The sequence below is a fragment of the Oncorhynchus nerka genome, linkage group LG14 (genome assembly GCF_034236695.1).
Source record: "Oncorhynchus nerka isolate Pitt River linkage group LG14, Oner_Uvic_2.0, whole genome shotgun sequence".
In the NCBI taxonomy this organism is placed as follows: Eukaryota; Metazoa; Chordata; class Actinopteri; order Salmoniformes; family Salmonidae; genus Oncorhynchus; species Oncorhynchus nerka.
This window is the reverse complement of record NC_088409.1, coordinates 19,077,405-19,090,494: the sequence shown is the minus strand read 5'-3', so window position 1 is coordinate 19,090,494 and position 13,090 is coordinate 19,077,405. Positions and strand designations below refer to the sequence as shown.

The 13,090-nt window shown below is 46.4% G+C and overlaps 1 protein-coding gene across 3 annotated transcripts in view; it reads left to right on the top strand.

Moving 5' to 3' along the window:
* Positions 1-8,753: 8,753 nt before the first annotated feature.
* col6a4a (collagen, type VI, alpha 4a) overlaps positions 8,754-13,090 on the top strand; it is a 47,054-nt gene continuing 42,717 nt past the window's right edge. For all 3 annotated transcript variants that reach the window (XR_010465729.1, XM_065027679.1, XM_065027678.1), the window contains exon 1: positions 8,754-8,835. The gene's annotated coding sequence lies outside the window, so the exon portion shown is untranslated. The remainder of the gene's footprint in view (positions 8,836-13,090) is intronic.

Sequence of the window (13,090 nt, the reverse complement as noted above, 5' to 3'; positions counted from 1 at the left end):
CAGCACTAACAAAATTACAGTTAACTAAAATGTACAGTTAATCCAGTATAAACTAATGTATAGAATTTAATACACACGAGACCTTCCGGGTTGGAGCGAGCGGTCGCATCCCCACTTCGGTCCGCAGGTAGTATAACTTTTTCATTACATTTCATTACATTTCATTATAGTACAACGGTTTGATTTGTCTAATCTTAGCAATTTCTTCTTAGCTAGCTACATAGCCGTCTTTGTATCAAAGATAATTGCGTAATTATCGTATTTCGTCGTCCTAACGTAGTCTACACTGCTATCTGCCCAGCAGCTAGCCAGCTAGCAAACGTCCACCGTCTACCGAACATTTCATTACATTTCATTATAGTACAACGCTTTGATTTGTCTAATCTTAGCAATTTCTTCTTAGCTAGCTACATAGCCGTCTTTGTATCAAAGATAATTGCGTAATTATCGTATTTCGTCGTCCTAACGTAGTCCACACTGCTATCTGCCCAGCAGCTAGCCAGCTAGCCAGCTAGCAAACGTCCACCGTCTACCGAGTAGCAGCACTGTAGAAACTATCACACTCAACTGAACGACTTGATTAGTGTAGTGTTAGTTAGCTAGCTACATAGTTGTCTTTGCTGTCTTCGTATCCAAGATAATTGTGTAGTTTAGAGTGTGTAGTTTTAGAGTGATTATCTTAATTTACCGAGGTTAGCTAGCCAGCTATTTGTCGTCCTTAACGTAGGAGACACTGCTAGCTAGCCAACAGCTAGCCAACGTCTACCGAATAGAACTTCCGCACTCGCTCCACAGGTAGTATCACATTTTCATTTCATTTCATTACAGTACAACGGTTTGATTTGTTTGATCGTAGCTAGCTACATAGCTACATAGCCGTCTTTGTATCAAAGATAATTGTGTAGTCTAGAGCGATTTTCTAGGTTAGCTAGCCAGCTATTGTCGTTCTTTTAACGCAACGTAACGTAATCAACACTGCTAGCTAGCCAGCTAGCCCCCGTATAGCAGCACTGTAGAAACTATCACACTCAACGGAACTCAACGGAACGACTTGATTAGTGTAGTGTCAACAACGCAGCCACTGCCAGCTAGCCTACAAAGTCAACAACGCAGCCACTGCCAGCTAGCCTACTTCAGCAGTACTGTATCATTTTAATCATTTTAGTCAATAAGATTCTTGCTACGTAAGCTTAACTTTCTGAACATTTGAGACGTGTAGTCCACTTGTCATTCCAATCTCCTTTGCATTAGCGTAGCCTCTTGTGTAGCCTGTCAACTATGTGTCTGTCTATCCCTGTTCTCTCCTCTCTGCACAGACCATACAAACGCTCCACACCGCGTGGCCGCGGCCACCCTAATCTGGTGGTCCCAGCGCGCACGACCCACGTGGAGTTCCAGGTCTCCGGTAGCCTCTGGAACTGCCGATCTGCGGCCAACAAGGCAGAGTTCATCTCAGCCTATGCCTCCCTCCAGTCCCTCGACTTCTTGGCACTGACGGAAACATGGATCACCACAGATAACACTGCTACTCCTACTGCTCTCTCTTCGTCCGCCCATGTGTTCTCGCACACCCCGAGAGCTTCTGGTCAGCGGGGTGGTGGCACCGGGATCCTCATCTCTCCCAAGTGGTCATTCTCTCTTTCTCCCCTTACCCATCTGTCTATCGCCTCCTTTGAATTCCATGCTGTCACAGTTACCAGCCCTTTCAAGCTTAACATCCTTATCATTTATCGCCCTCCAGGTTCCTCGGAGAGTTCATCAATGAGCTTGATGCCTTGATAAGCTCCTTTCCTGAGGATGGCTCACCTCTCACAGTTCTGGGCGACTTTAACCTCCCCACGTCTACCTTTGACTCATTCCTCTCTGCCTCCTTCTTTCCACTCCTCTCCTCTTTTGACCTCACCCTCTCTCTCACCTTCCCCTACTCACAAGGCAGGCAATACGCTCAACCTCATCTTTACTAGATGCTGTTCTTCCACTAACCTCATTGCAACTCCCCTCCAAGTCTCCGACCACTACCTTGTATCCTTTTCCCTCTCGCTCTCATCCAACACTTCCCACACTGCCCCTACTCGGATGGTATCGCGCCGTCCCAACCTTCGCTCTCTCCCCCGCTACTCTCTCCTCTTCCATCCTATCATCTCTTCCCTCTGCTCAAACCTTCTCCAACCTATCTCCTGATTCTGCCTCCTCAACCCTCCTCTCCTCCCTTTCTGCATCCTTTGACTCTCTATGTCCCCTATCCTCCAGGCCGGCTCGGTCCTCCCCTCCCGCTCCGTGGCTCGACGACTCATTACGAGCTCACAGAACAGGGCTCCGGGCAGCCGAGCGGAAATGGAGGAAAACTCGCCTCCCTGCGGACCTGGCATCCTTTCACTCCCTCCTCTCTACATTTTCCTCTTCTGTCTCTGCTGCTAAAGCCACTTTCTACCACTCTAAATTCCAAGCATCTGCCTCTAACCCTAGGAAGCTCTTTGCCACCTTCTCCTCCCTCCTGAATCCTCCTCCCCCTCCCCCTCCTCCCTCTCTGCAGATGACTTCGTCAACCATTTTGAAAAGAAGGTCGACGACATCCGATCCTCGTTTGCTAAGTCAAACGACACCGCTGGTTCTGCTCACACTGCCCTACCCTGTGATCTGACCTCTTTCTCCCCTCTCTCTCCAGATGAAATCTCGCGTCTTGTGACGGCCGGCCGCCCAACAACCTGCCCGCTTGACCCTATCCCCTCCTCTCTTCTCCAGACCATTTCCGGAGACCTTCTCCCTTACCTCACCTCGCTCATCAACTCATCCCTGACCGCTGGCTACGTCCCTTCCGTCTTCAAGAGAGCGAGAGTTGCACCCCTTCTGAAAAAACCTACACTCGATCCCTCCGATGTCAACAACTACAGACCAGTATCCCTTCTTTCTTTTCTCTCCAAAACTCTTGAACGTGCCGTCCTTGGCCAGCTCTCCCGCTATCTCTCTCAGAATGACCTTCTTGATCCAAATCAGTCAGGTTTCAAGACTAGTCATTCAACTGAGACTGCTCTTCTCTGTATCACGGAGGCGCTCCGCACTGCTAAAGCTAACTCTCTCTCCTCTGCTCTCATCCTTCTAGACCTATCGGCTGCCTTCGATACTGTGAACCATCAGATCCTCCTCTCCACCCTCTCCGAGTTGGGCATCTCCGGCGCGGCCCACGCTTGGATTGCGTCCTACCTGACAGGTCGCTCCTACCAGGTGGCGTGGCGAGAATCTGTCTCCTCACCACGTGCTCTCACCACTGGTGTCCCCAGGGCTCTGTTCTAGGCCCTCTCCTATTCTCGCTATACACCAAGTCACTTGGCTCTGTCATAACCTCACATGGTCTCTCCTATCATTGCTATGCAGACGACACACAATTAATCTTCTCCTTTCCCCCTTCTGATGACCAGGTGGCGAATCGCATCTCTGCATGTCTGGCAGACATATCAGTGTGGATGACGGATCACCACCTCAAGCTGAACCTCGGCAAGACGGAGCTGCTCTTCCTCCCGGGGAAGGACTGCCCGTTCCATGATCTCGCCATCACGGTTGACAACTCCAGTGTGTCCTCCTCCCAGAGCGCTAAGAACCTTGGCGTGATCCTGGACAACACCCTGTCGTTCTCAACTAACATCAAGGCGGTGGCCCGTTCCTGTAGGTTCATGCTCTACAACATCCGCAGAGTACGACCCTGCCTCACACAGGAAGCGGCGCAGGTCCTAATCCAGGCACTTGTCATCTCCCGTCTGGATTACTGCAACTCGCTGTTGGCTGGGCTCCCTGCCTGTGCCATTAAACCCCTACAACTCATCCAGAACGCTGCAGCCCGTCTGGTGTTCAACCTTCCCAAATTCTCTCACGTCACCCCGCTCCTCCGCTCTCTCCACTGGCTTCCAGTTGAAGCTCGCATCCGCTACAAGACCATGGTGCTTGCCTACGGAGCTGTGAGGGGAACGGCACCTCAGTACCTCCAGGCTCTGATCAGGCCCTACACCCAAACAAGGGCACTGCGTTCATCCTCCTCTGGCCTGCTCGCCTCCCTACCACTGAGGAAGTACAGTTCCCGCTCAGCCCAGTCAAAACTGTTCGCTGCTCTGGCCCCCCAATGGTGGAACAAACTCCCTCACGACGCCAGGACAGCGGAGTCAATCACCACCTTCCGGAGACACCTGAAACCCCACCTCTTTAAGGAATACCTAGGATAGGATAAAGTAATCCTTCTCACCCCCCTTAAAAGATTTAGATGCACTATTGTAAAGTGGCTGTTCCACTGGATGTCATAAGGTGAATGCACCAATTTGTAAGTCGCTCTGGATAAGAGCGTCTGCTAAATGACTTAAATGTAATGTAAATGAGACAACATTCACAAATTCTACAGCACAAGGCAGAGTAATGTCTTAAATGTAAAACTAACAATTACTCAGTAATCCATGCATTCTGGGAATGCTATAAAATCCCAAAGTTATGGGCGGAGTTAGGAAGTTGTCTGTCAGAAGTATTACAATGTAAATGTACTTTTAATCCTCCTGTCTTAATATTTCAAGACATGGCACATGAGCGTGGAGATACAACATAGATTGGACAAAATTTTACTTGTCAATAATCTTGAAAAAAAAACATATACTTAAAAACTGTAAATCAACCAATCTTCCAGCAGTAACACAATGGAAAGGTCGTTATTATCTAAATGTTGAAAGCGCGTGGGCGGCGACGGAGAGAAACAAAATGGTGCCGTTTGAGGCAATGTGTCGGAAAAAGAAATTGTTCAAAAAATGTAAGAAAATCACTTTACCATCAAGTTCCAAATGGATAAATACCAATCTTCGGGGAAAACAGGCGCATGCAAGGTTGAGTGTTTTTTGTGTGTACGCACCTGATAAATGATGGGAAAGTGTCCATGCATAAGCACGACTTCTAGTGGTTAAAGAATTGTATGGCAAGCAAAGATGAAAACATCTTTAGAGGGTTGAAGTTGAGGAATGTTTCGATAAGAAGAGCATGGCTACAGTGTGTCGCTGTCAAAATGAGGGTTACTTCAAGAGAGGTGTATTTAGATGCCCTTAAACTTCTGTACACACGTCATGCCATCAGAACGTACTGTACTGCCTCTGAGGCTGCTGTAAGGGGCTGTCTCTGAGGATGCTGTGAGGGTCTGTCTGTCTCTGAGGATGCTGTAAGGGCTGTCTCCGAGGATGCTGTGAGGGTCTGTCTGTCTCTGAGGATGCTGTAAGGGCTGTCTCTGAGGATGCTGTAAGGACTGTCTCTGAGGATGCTGTAAGGGCTGTCTCTGAGGATGCTGTGAGGGTCTGTCTGTCTCTGAGGATGCTGTAAGGGCTGTCTCCGAGGATGCTGTGAGGGTCTGTCTGTCTCTGAGGATGCTGTGAGTGGTTGGCTGTCTCTGAGGATGCTGTGAGAGGCTGGCTGTCTCTGAGGATGCTGTGAGAGGCTGGCTGTCTCTGAGGATGCTGTGAGAGGCTGGCTGTCTCTGAGGATGCTGTGAGTGGCTGGCTGTCTCTGAGGATGCTGTAAATGCTGTCTCTGAGGATGCTGTGAGGGTTATCTCTGAGGATGATGTGAGGGGCTGTCTCTGGATAGAGCCAGAGTGTTCAATTAATAAATGGGAGCTGAGTGAACGCAGCATGGTCCCGTAAAGCTACAGGAGGCCCTTCCCCAGGGCCAGGCCCTATGATTTATGACATGAACCAGAAATGGGAAGGGAGGGGAGTGGGACGGATGAAGAGAAGGGAAGTCTGTCTTCAATCAGACTAGATGCCTCTGGGCCATGTTTTACTCTAGATTATAGATTCTGATAACTCAAATGGTGAACATTATTTTCACAGAGAGGGAGGATTCCTGACAGATATAAAGCATGATGTCACATTTTCAACATGCACACTTGGACGTTCCTGTCATTCCTGTCTTGCAGGAAATCACGCACAGAATGAGCAGTATGGCTTGTGGCATTGTCATGCTGGAGGGTCGTGTCAGGATGAGCTTATTGTTTTGTTCTGTTGTGTTTGATTAAACATTATGGACACTTACCACACTGCGCATTGTTCCTCCGATCCTTCTCGCTACTCCTCAGAAGAGGAGGATGAGATCCGTTACATAGCTGGGGTAGCCTAGCCCAGCAGTTCCGAACTCCTCAGAAGAGGAGGATGAGATCCGTTACATAGCTGGGGTAGCCTAGCCCAGCAGTTCCCAACTCCTCAGAAGAGGAGGACGAGATCCGTTACATAACTGGGGTAGCCTAGCCCAGCAGTTCCCAACTCCTCAGAAGAGGAGGATGAGATCCGTTACATAGCTGGGGTAGCCTAGCCCAGCAGTTCCCAACTCCTCAGAAGAGGAGGACGAGATCCGTTACATAGCTGGGGTAGCCTAGCCCAGCAGTTCCCAACTCCTCAGAAGAGGAGGACGAGATCCGTTACATAGCTGGGGTAGCCTAGCCCAGCAGTTCCCAACTCCTCAGAAGAGGAGGATGAGATCCGTTACATAGCTGGGGTAGCCTAGCCCAGCAGTTCCCAACTCCTCAGAGGAGGACGAGATCCGTTACATAGCTGGGGTAGCCTAGCCCAGCAGTTCCCAACTCCTCAGAAGAGGAGGACGAGATCCGTTACATAGCTGGGGTAGCCTAGCCCAGCAGTTCCCAACTCCTCAGTACTCCTACATCCCGCGGCTATGCTCGCACATGTCTGAACAAACTAAGAAAGCCCACCGCAAAGTATTCATCAGACCATTAGCCCGTCACATCTATGACATCTCAACATGAGTTGCCAAATACAAGTACACTGGCAGTACATTTTTTATGTTGGGAAATCAGTCTTGTCATGTTTATTAAAAAGATGCAGGGTTGAGCTCAATTCCTAACTCACTCAGCTATTACATTCAGGGAGTGTAGACCAAAAACCAATGATCTGGAAACGAATGTATTTCATTGTTCAAGAGGCAGAGTGGCGTGGGAGGCAATTCATGCCTAAAATTGAATATAAAGAATAGTTATGTAAAAAGGGTTGTGTATGCTGCAGTTCTGTGGTGAGTTTTATAGCATGCTAAATGAGGCCATAAATATAACTAGGGGTAGCCTCGCCCAGCAGTTCCCAACTCCAGTCCTCGAGTACCCCCACAGCACGTGTTGTAGCCCAGACAAACATACCTGATTCAACTCATTGAGGGCCTGATGATTAGTTGACAAGTTGAAGTGTGCTTGTCCGGGGCTACAATAAAACTGTGTACTGTTGGAAATACTGGAGGACCAGAGCTGGGAACCACTGGCCTAAGCTACTATATGCCAGTGTGGGGTTGGCATGGTAACTGGACTGAGTTTAAACCTTGACAAGTGTTGCCCAAGGATAAATGTCTGCTGAGTGAAAAAGGTTTCAGAGTCAGACCTCTTGGCATCACAACTTTTTTTATTTAACTAGGCAAGTCAGTTAAGAAACAAATTCTTATTTACAATGACGGCCTACACCGGCCAAACCCGGATGATGCTTAGCCAATTGTGCGCTGCCCTATGGGACTCTCAATCACAGCCAGTTGTGATACAGCCTGGATTTGAAACAGGGTGTCTGTAGTGATGCCTCAAGCACTGAGATGCAATGCCTTAGACTACTGCACCACTCGGGAGTCCCAACTTCTTCTGCACTGGTGTCAGAAATGGGATGGAGTTCACTGAAGGTGTGTTTTGGAGTGGGGTGTCCTAGAGCAGAGAGGTGGTTATATTTCACCTGTCCTGCTAGGTCTGGATAGGTAACAGCAAAATCATCAAAGGTGTTAGTAATTGTCACTGAAAGTTACAGAAAAGCAAGACAAGGTTGTGAGGTTTGGCAAGGTTGTTGTAAGGTACTGGGTGTCGAGTGTGAAGTCAGGCGCAGGAAAGTTCAATATAGTGCTCTTTTAATGCACACACGGCCACCCCACTAAACACTGGGTGCTCAAAACAAAATGCCCCAGACACGGGGAACGAAAACAGTCCAGCACTATATACGAACATACACCAACACGTTCGTCTGTATTAAACACCAGGGTTACAATAATCAATCCCGCACAAAGAAACGGGCGGGCCGGCTGACTAATAAAGGCCAACTAATTACAACAAACTCAAAACAGGTGTAATCAATAAACACATAAGGAGAGGGCGAAAAGAATCAGTGGCAGCTAGCAGGCCGGCGACGAAGACCGCCGAGCGCCACCCGAAAGGGAAGGGGAGCCACCTTCGGTCGGAGTCGTGACAGTTGTGAGGTTTGTAAATCTCATTAAACGTTGAAGAGCATATAGCACTAGAGGCACATTCACGCTCCTCTTGCAAAACACAATCGTAGAAAACAAACGGTCCTCAATCAGCCGTTTGAATTTCCCCAGAGGCACCAATTCATCCAAATTGAGAGAGCCTTGCATAACCGATAAAGACCAACAACACTAGGCCTATATTGTAAAGGCTAATATTATAACACCAATATTTAATGGTGTTAGTCTCCTGGTACAAATAACCACTCCTGTTACATCACTTTACTATTTCTATCTGCTTCAGAATTTCCTTAGAATTCCGTCCCGTGGCTCCGAACATAAATTTTCCCGGTAGAACTAATTCAGGGGGGTGTAGGGGTGTGTATGACGCACAGGTCGTGTAGACTATACCGAATAGTAGCGGGATGAATACTGTAGGCTACTCTTTGCCTAACCATTCGAGATTCGGGGCGGGGTGTGAGGAGTGGGGGCGGGGTGTGAGGAGTGGCCGGCCGTCCCAATTTCTGCAGAACAAGATTGGGTTTTGGGTTCAATAAGGGAATGGGATTCCTGCCTGCGCGCACCAGATAGTGCATCAGCCACATTGTAAGTTTATACATTTTCCTCACGCTTTTTTTGTTTGTTGTGCATGCAAACCTAGTCTACATTTAAATAATACAAAAATGTTGTGATTTAACGAATTTGCTGACAATGTCTCAGTGTATATGCCTAATTATCCTTTTGAGGGACATACTTGGAAATATAATGTAGGTTTTTATAGACAAACTTTTGAATTCAATGGGTGGTTTTGAGGATGTTATTCTAAGTGCAAAGTTGTTAAGTACATTTTTTAAAATATAAAATAATCGTGTAGGCTAATAAAATAAATAGGCTGAAGTGAATTGATCACAAATCCCTCTAATGATGGTGTCCATTGGATAGGCCTACCTGTCGTCGCAGTTGTTCATTTAAGTTCAGCAAGTGAATAGTCTACTCTGAAATGTTAAACATTTAGGGCTACAAAGATAATACAGCTGCCTTGTTGATTATAGTTAGGCTATAGACAGCATGCGCAACTTGTATGTTCAAAATGTTTGAAGAGTGTATTGAACAAATTAATTAGGTTCAAATTATTATGGAAAATATATATCTTTGCCGTGGATAAACCGGATCAAAAATAAACAGTAGAATGGTATGTGTGCATGTGTGCTTGAAATTAATTGTAAGAAATTCTTGTCCGTTTGCCAAAATCATGTTCTGAGAACATTTGGATAACTTTCTCAAACATTCTGTGACAGTCTTTGTTCCCAAAATGGGTGTGTTGGTTGTAGATAAATGGTGTTCACTGGTAGTGGAGCCTCCTGCCAGCTGGATGCTGTAACAGTATTTCACAGACACTCCAGACTATTGCAGATCATGCTTATCATACTACCCACCATTAATCACCATGCTGTACAGTTGCATAATAGACCATTCCCCTGTTAAAGTACATTTCACTAATGAAGTTTGTCAATGGATGATGCCTTATGATGCTGGGATGTTAGTACCTTATGATGCTGGGATGTTAGTACCTTATGATTCTGGGATGTTAGTACCTTATGATGCTGGGATGTTAGTACCTTATGATTCTGGGATGTTAGTACCTTATGATGCTGGGATGTTAGTACCTTATGATTCTGGGATGTTAGCACCTTATGATGCTGGGATGTTAGCACCTTATGATTCTGGGATGTTAGCACCTTATGATTCTGGGATGTTAGTACCTTATGATGCTGGGATGTTAGTACCTTATGATGCTGGGATGTTAGTACCTTATGATTCTGGGATGTTAGTACCTTATGATGCTGGGATGTTAGCACCTTATGATGCTGGGATGTTAGTACCTTATGATGCTGGGATGTTAGCACCTTATGATGCTGGGATGTTAGTACCTTATGATTCTGGGATGTTAGTACCTTATGATGCTGGGATGTTAGCACCTTATGATGCTGGGATGTTAGTACCTTATGATGCTGGGATGTTAGTACCTTATGATTCTGGGATGTTAGTACCTTATGATTCTGGGATGTTAGTACCTTATGATGCTGGGATGTTAGCACCTTATGATGCTGGGATGTTAGTACCTTATGATGCTGGGATGTTAGTACCTTATGATGCTGGGATGTTAGTACCTTATGATTCTGGGATGTTAGTACCTTATGATTCTGGGATGTTAGTACCTTATGATGCTGGGATGTTAGCACCTTATGATGCTGGGATGTTAGCACCTTATGATTCTGGGATGTTAGCACCTTATGATTCTGGGATGTTAGTACCTTATGATTCTGGGATGTTAGTACCTTATGATTCTGGGATGTTAGTACCTTATGATGCTGGGATGTTAGCACCTTATGATGCTGGGATGTTAGTACCTTATGATGCTGGGATGTTAGTACCTTATGATTCTGGGATGTTAGTACCTTATGATGCTGGGATGTTAGTACCTTATGATGCTGGGATGTTAGCACCTTATGATGCTGGGATGTTAGCACCTTATGATGCTGGGGTGTTAGTACCTTATGATTCTGGGATGTTAGTACCTTATGATTCTGGGATGTTAGTACCTTATGATTCTGGGATGTTAGCACCTTATGATTCTGGGATGTTAGCACCTTATGATGCTGGGATGTTAGCACCTTATGATTCTGGGATGTTAGCACCTTATGATTCTGGGATGTTAGCACCTTATGATTCTGGGATGTTAGCACCTTATGATGCTGGGGTGTTAGTACCTTATGATTCTGGGATGTTAGTACCTTATGATTCTGGGATGTTAGCACCTTATGATGCTGGGGTGTTAGTACCTTATGATTCTGGGATGTTAGTACCTTATGATTCTGGGATGTTAGCACCTTATGATTCTGGGATGTCTTATGATGCTGGGATGTTAGCACCTTATGATGCTGGGATGTTAGCACCTTATGATGCTGGGATGTTAGCACCTTATGATTCTGGGATGTTAGTACCTTATGATTCTGGGATGTTAGCACCTTATGATTCTGGGATGTCTTATGATGCTGGGATGTTAGCACCTTATGATGCTGGGATGTTAGCACCTTATGATGCTGGGATGTTAGCACCTTATGATGCTGGGATGTTAGTACCTTATGATGCTGGGATGTTAGTACCTTATGATGCTGGGATGTTAGCACCTTATGATTCTGGGATGTTAGCACCTTATGATGCTGGGATGTTAGTACCTTATGATGCTGGGGTGTTAGCACCTTATGATTCTGGGATGTTAGCACCTTATGATGCTGGGATGTTAGTACCTTATGATGCTGGGATGTTAGTACCTTATGATGCTGGGATGTTAGTACCTTATGATGCTGGGATGTTAGCACCTTATGATGCTGGGATGTTAGTACCTTATGATGCTGGGATGTTAGTACCTTATGATGCTGGGATGTTAGCACCTTATGATGCTGGGATGTTAGTACCTTATGATGCTGGGATTTTAGCACCTTATGCTGCTGGGATGTTAGCACCTTATGATGCTGGGATGTTAGTACCTTATGATTCTGGGATGTTAGTACCTTATGATGCTGGGATGTTAGCACCTTATGATTCTGGGATGTTAGTACCTTATGATGCTGGGATGTTAGCACCTTATGATGCTGGGATGTTAGCACCTTATGATGCTGGGGTGTTAGCATATTGTGATGTCTTGTTTTCTAACAGTGTATATCTAAAACCTCAAAGGGTTCATCGGCTGTCCCCATAGAATGACTATTTGAAGAACCCTTTTTGGTTCCAGGTAAAAACTATTGAAGCCAACACTTTTAGGTTCCTTGTAGAACCTTTTCTACAGAGGGTTAATTTGGGAAAACTGTTTTTTTAAGACAGTGTGATTGTTCTTTGGCCCAGATGAATGTCCACACGTTTGATTCTGGATTTTAGATGAGCCCCCCACAATGCTTTATGAATAAAGGCAGCCAGCACTCAAAGATGGTACATTATTTTGTTTTACTCCATAGTTTGACTTTCCAGGAAACCATGAATCAAGGATTGAGGTTGAGCAGGTACAATGTTTGTGATGCTGGTTGTAAACTCAAGACACGATGTTGAGTCTTCGTCTGACCAGATAAACACAGTCAAGCACAGTTTATAGGTTACCGGGATCCTCATCTCTCCCAAGTGGTCATTCTCTCTTTCTCCCCTTACCCATCTGTCTATCGCCTCCTTTGAATTCCATGCTGTCACAGTTACCAGCCCTTTCAAGCTTAACATCCTTATCATTTATCGCCCTCCAGGTTCCCTCGGAGAGTTCATCAATGAGCTTGATGCCTTGATAAGCTCCTTTCCTGAGGACGGCTCACCTCTCACAGTTCTGGGCGACTTTAACCTCCCCACGTCTACCTTTGACTCATTCCTCTCTGCCTCCTTCTTTCCACTCCTCTCCTCTTTTGACCTCACCCTCTCACCTTCCCCCTCTACTCACAAGGCAGGCAATACGCTCGACCTCATCTTTACTAGATGCTGTTCTTCCACTAACCTCACTGCAACTCCCCTCCAAGTCTCCGACCACTACCTTGTATCCTTTTCCCTCTTGCTCTCATCCAACACTTCCCACACTGCCCCTACTCGGATGGTATCGCGCCGTCCCAATCTTCGCTCTCTCTCCCCCGCTACTCTCTCCTCTTCCATCCTATCATCTCTTCCCTCTGCTCAAACCTTCTCCAACCTATCTCCTGATTCTGCCTCCTCAACCCTCCTCTCCTCCCTTTCTGCATCCCTTGATTCTCTATGTCCCCTATCCTCCAGGCCGGCTCGGTCCTCCCTCCTGCTCCGTGGCTCGACGACTCATTGCGAGCTCACAGAA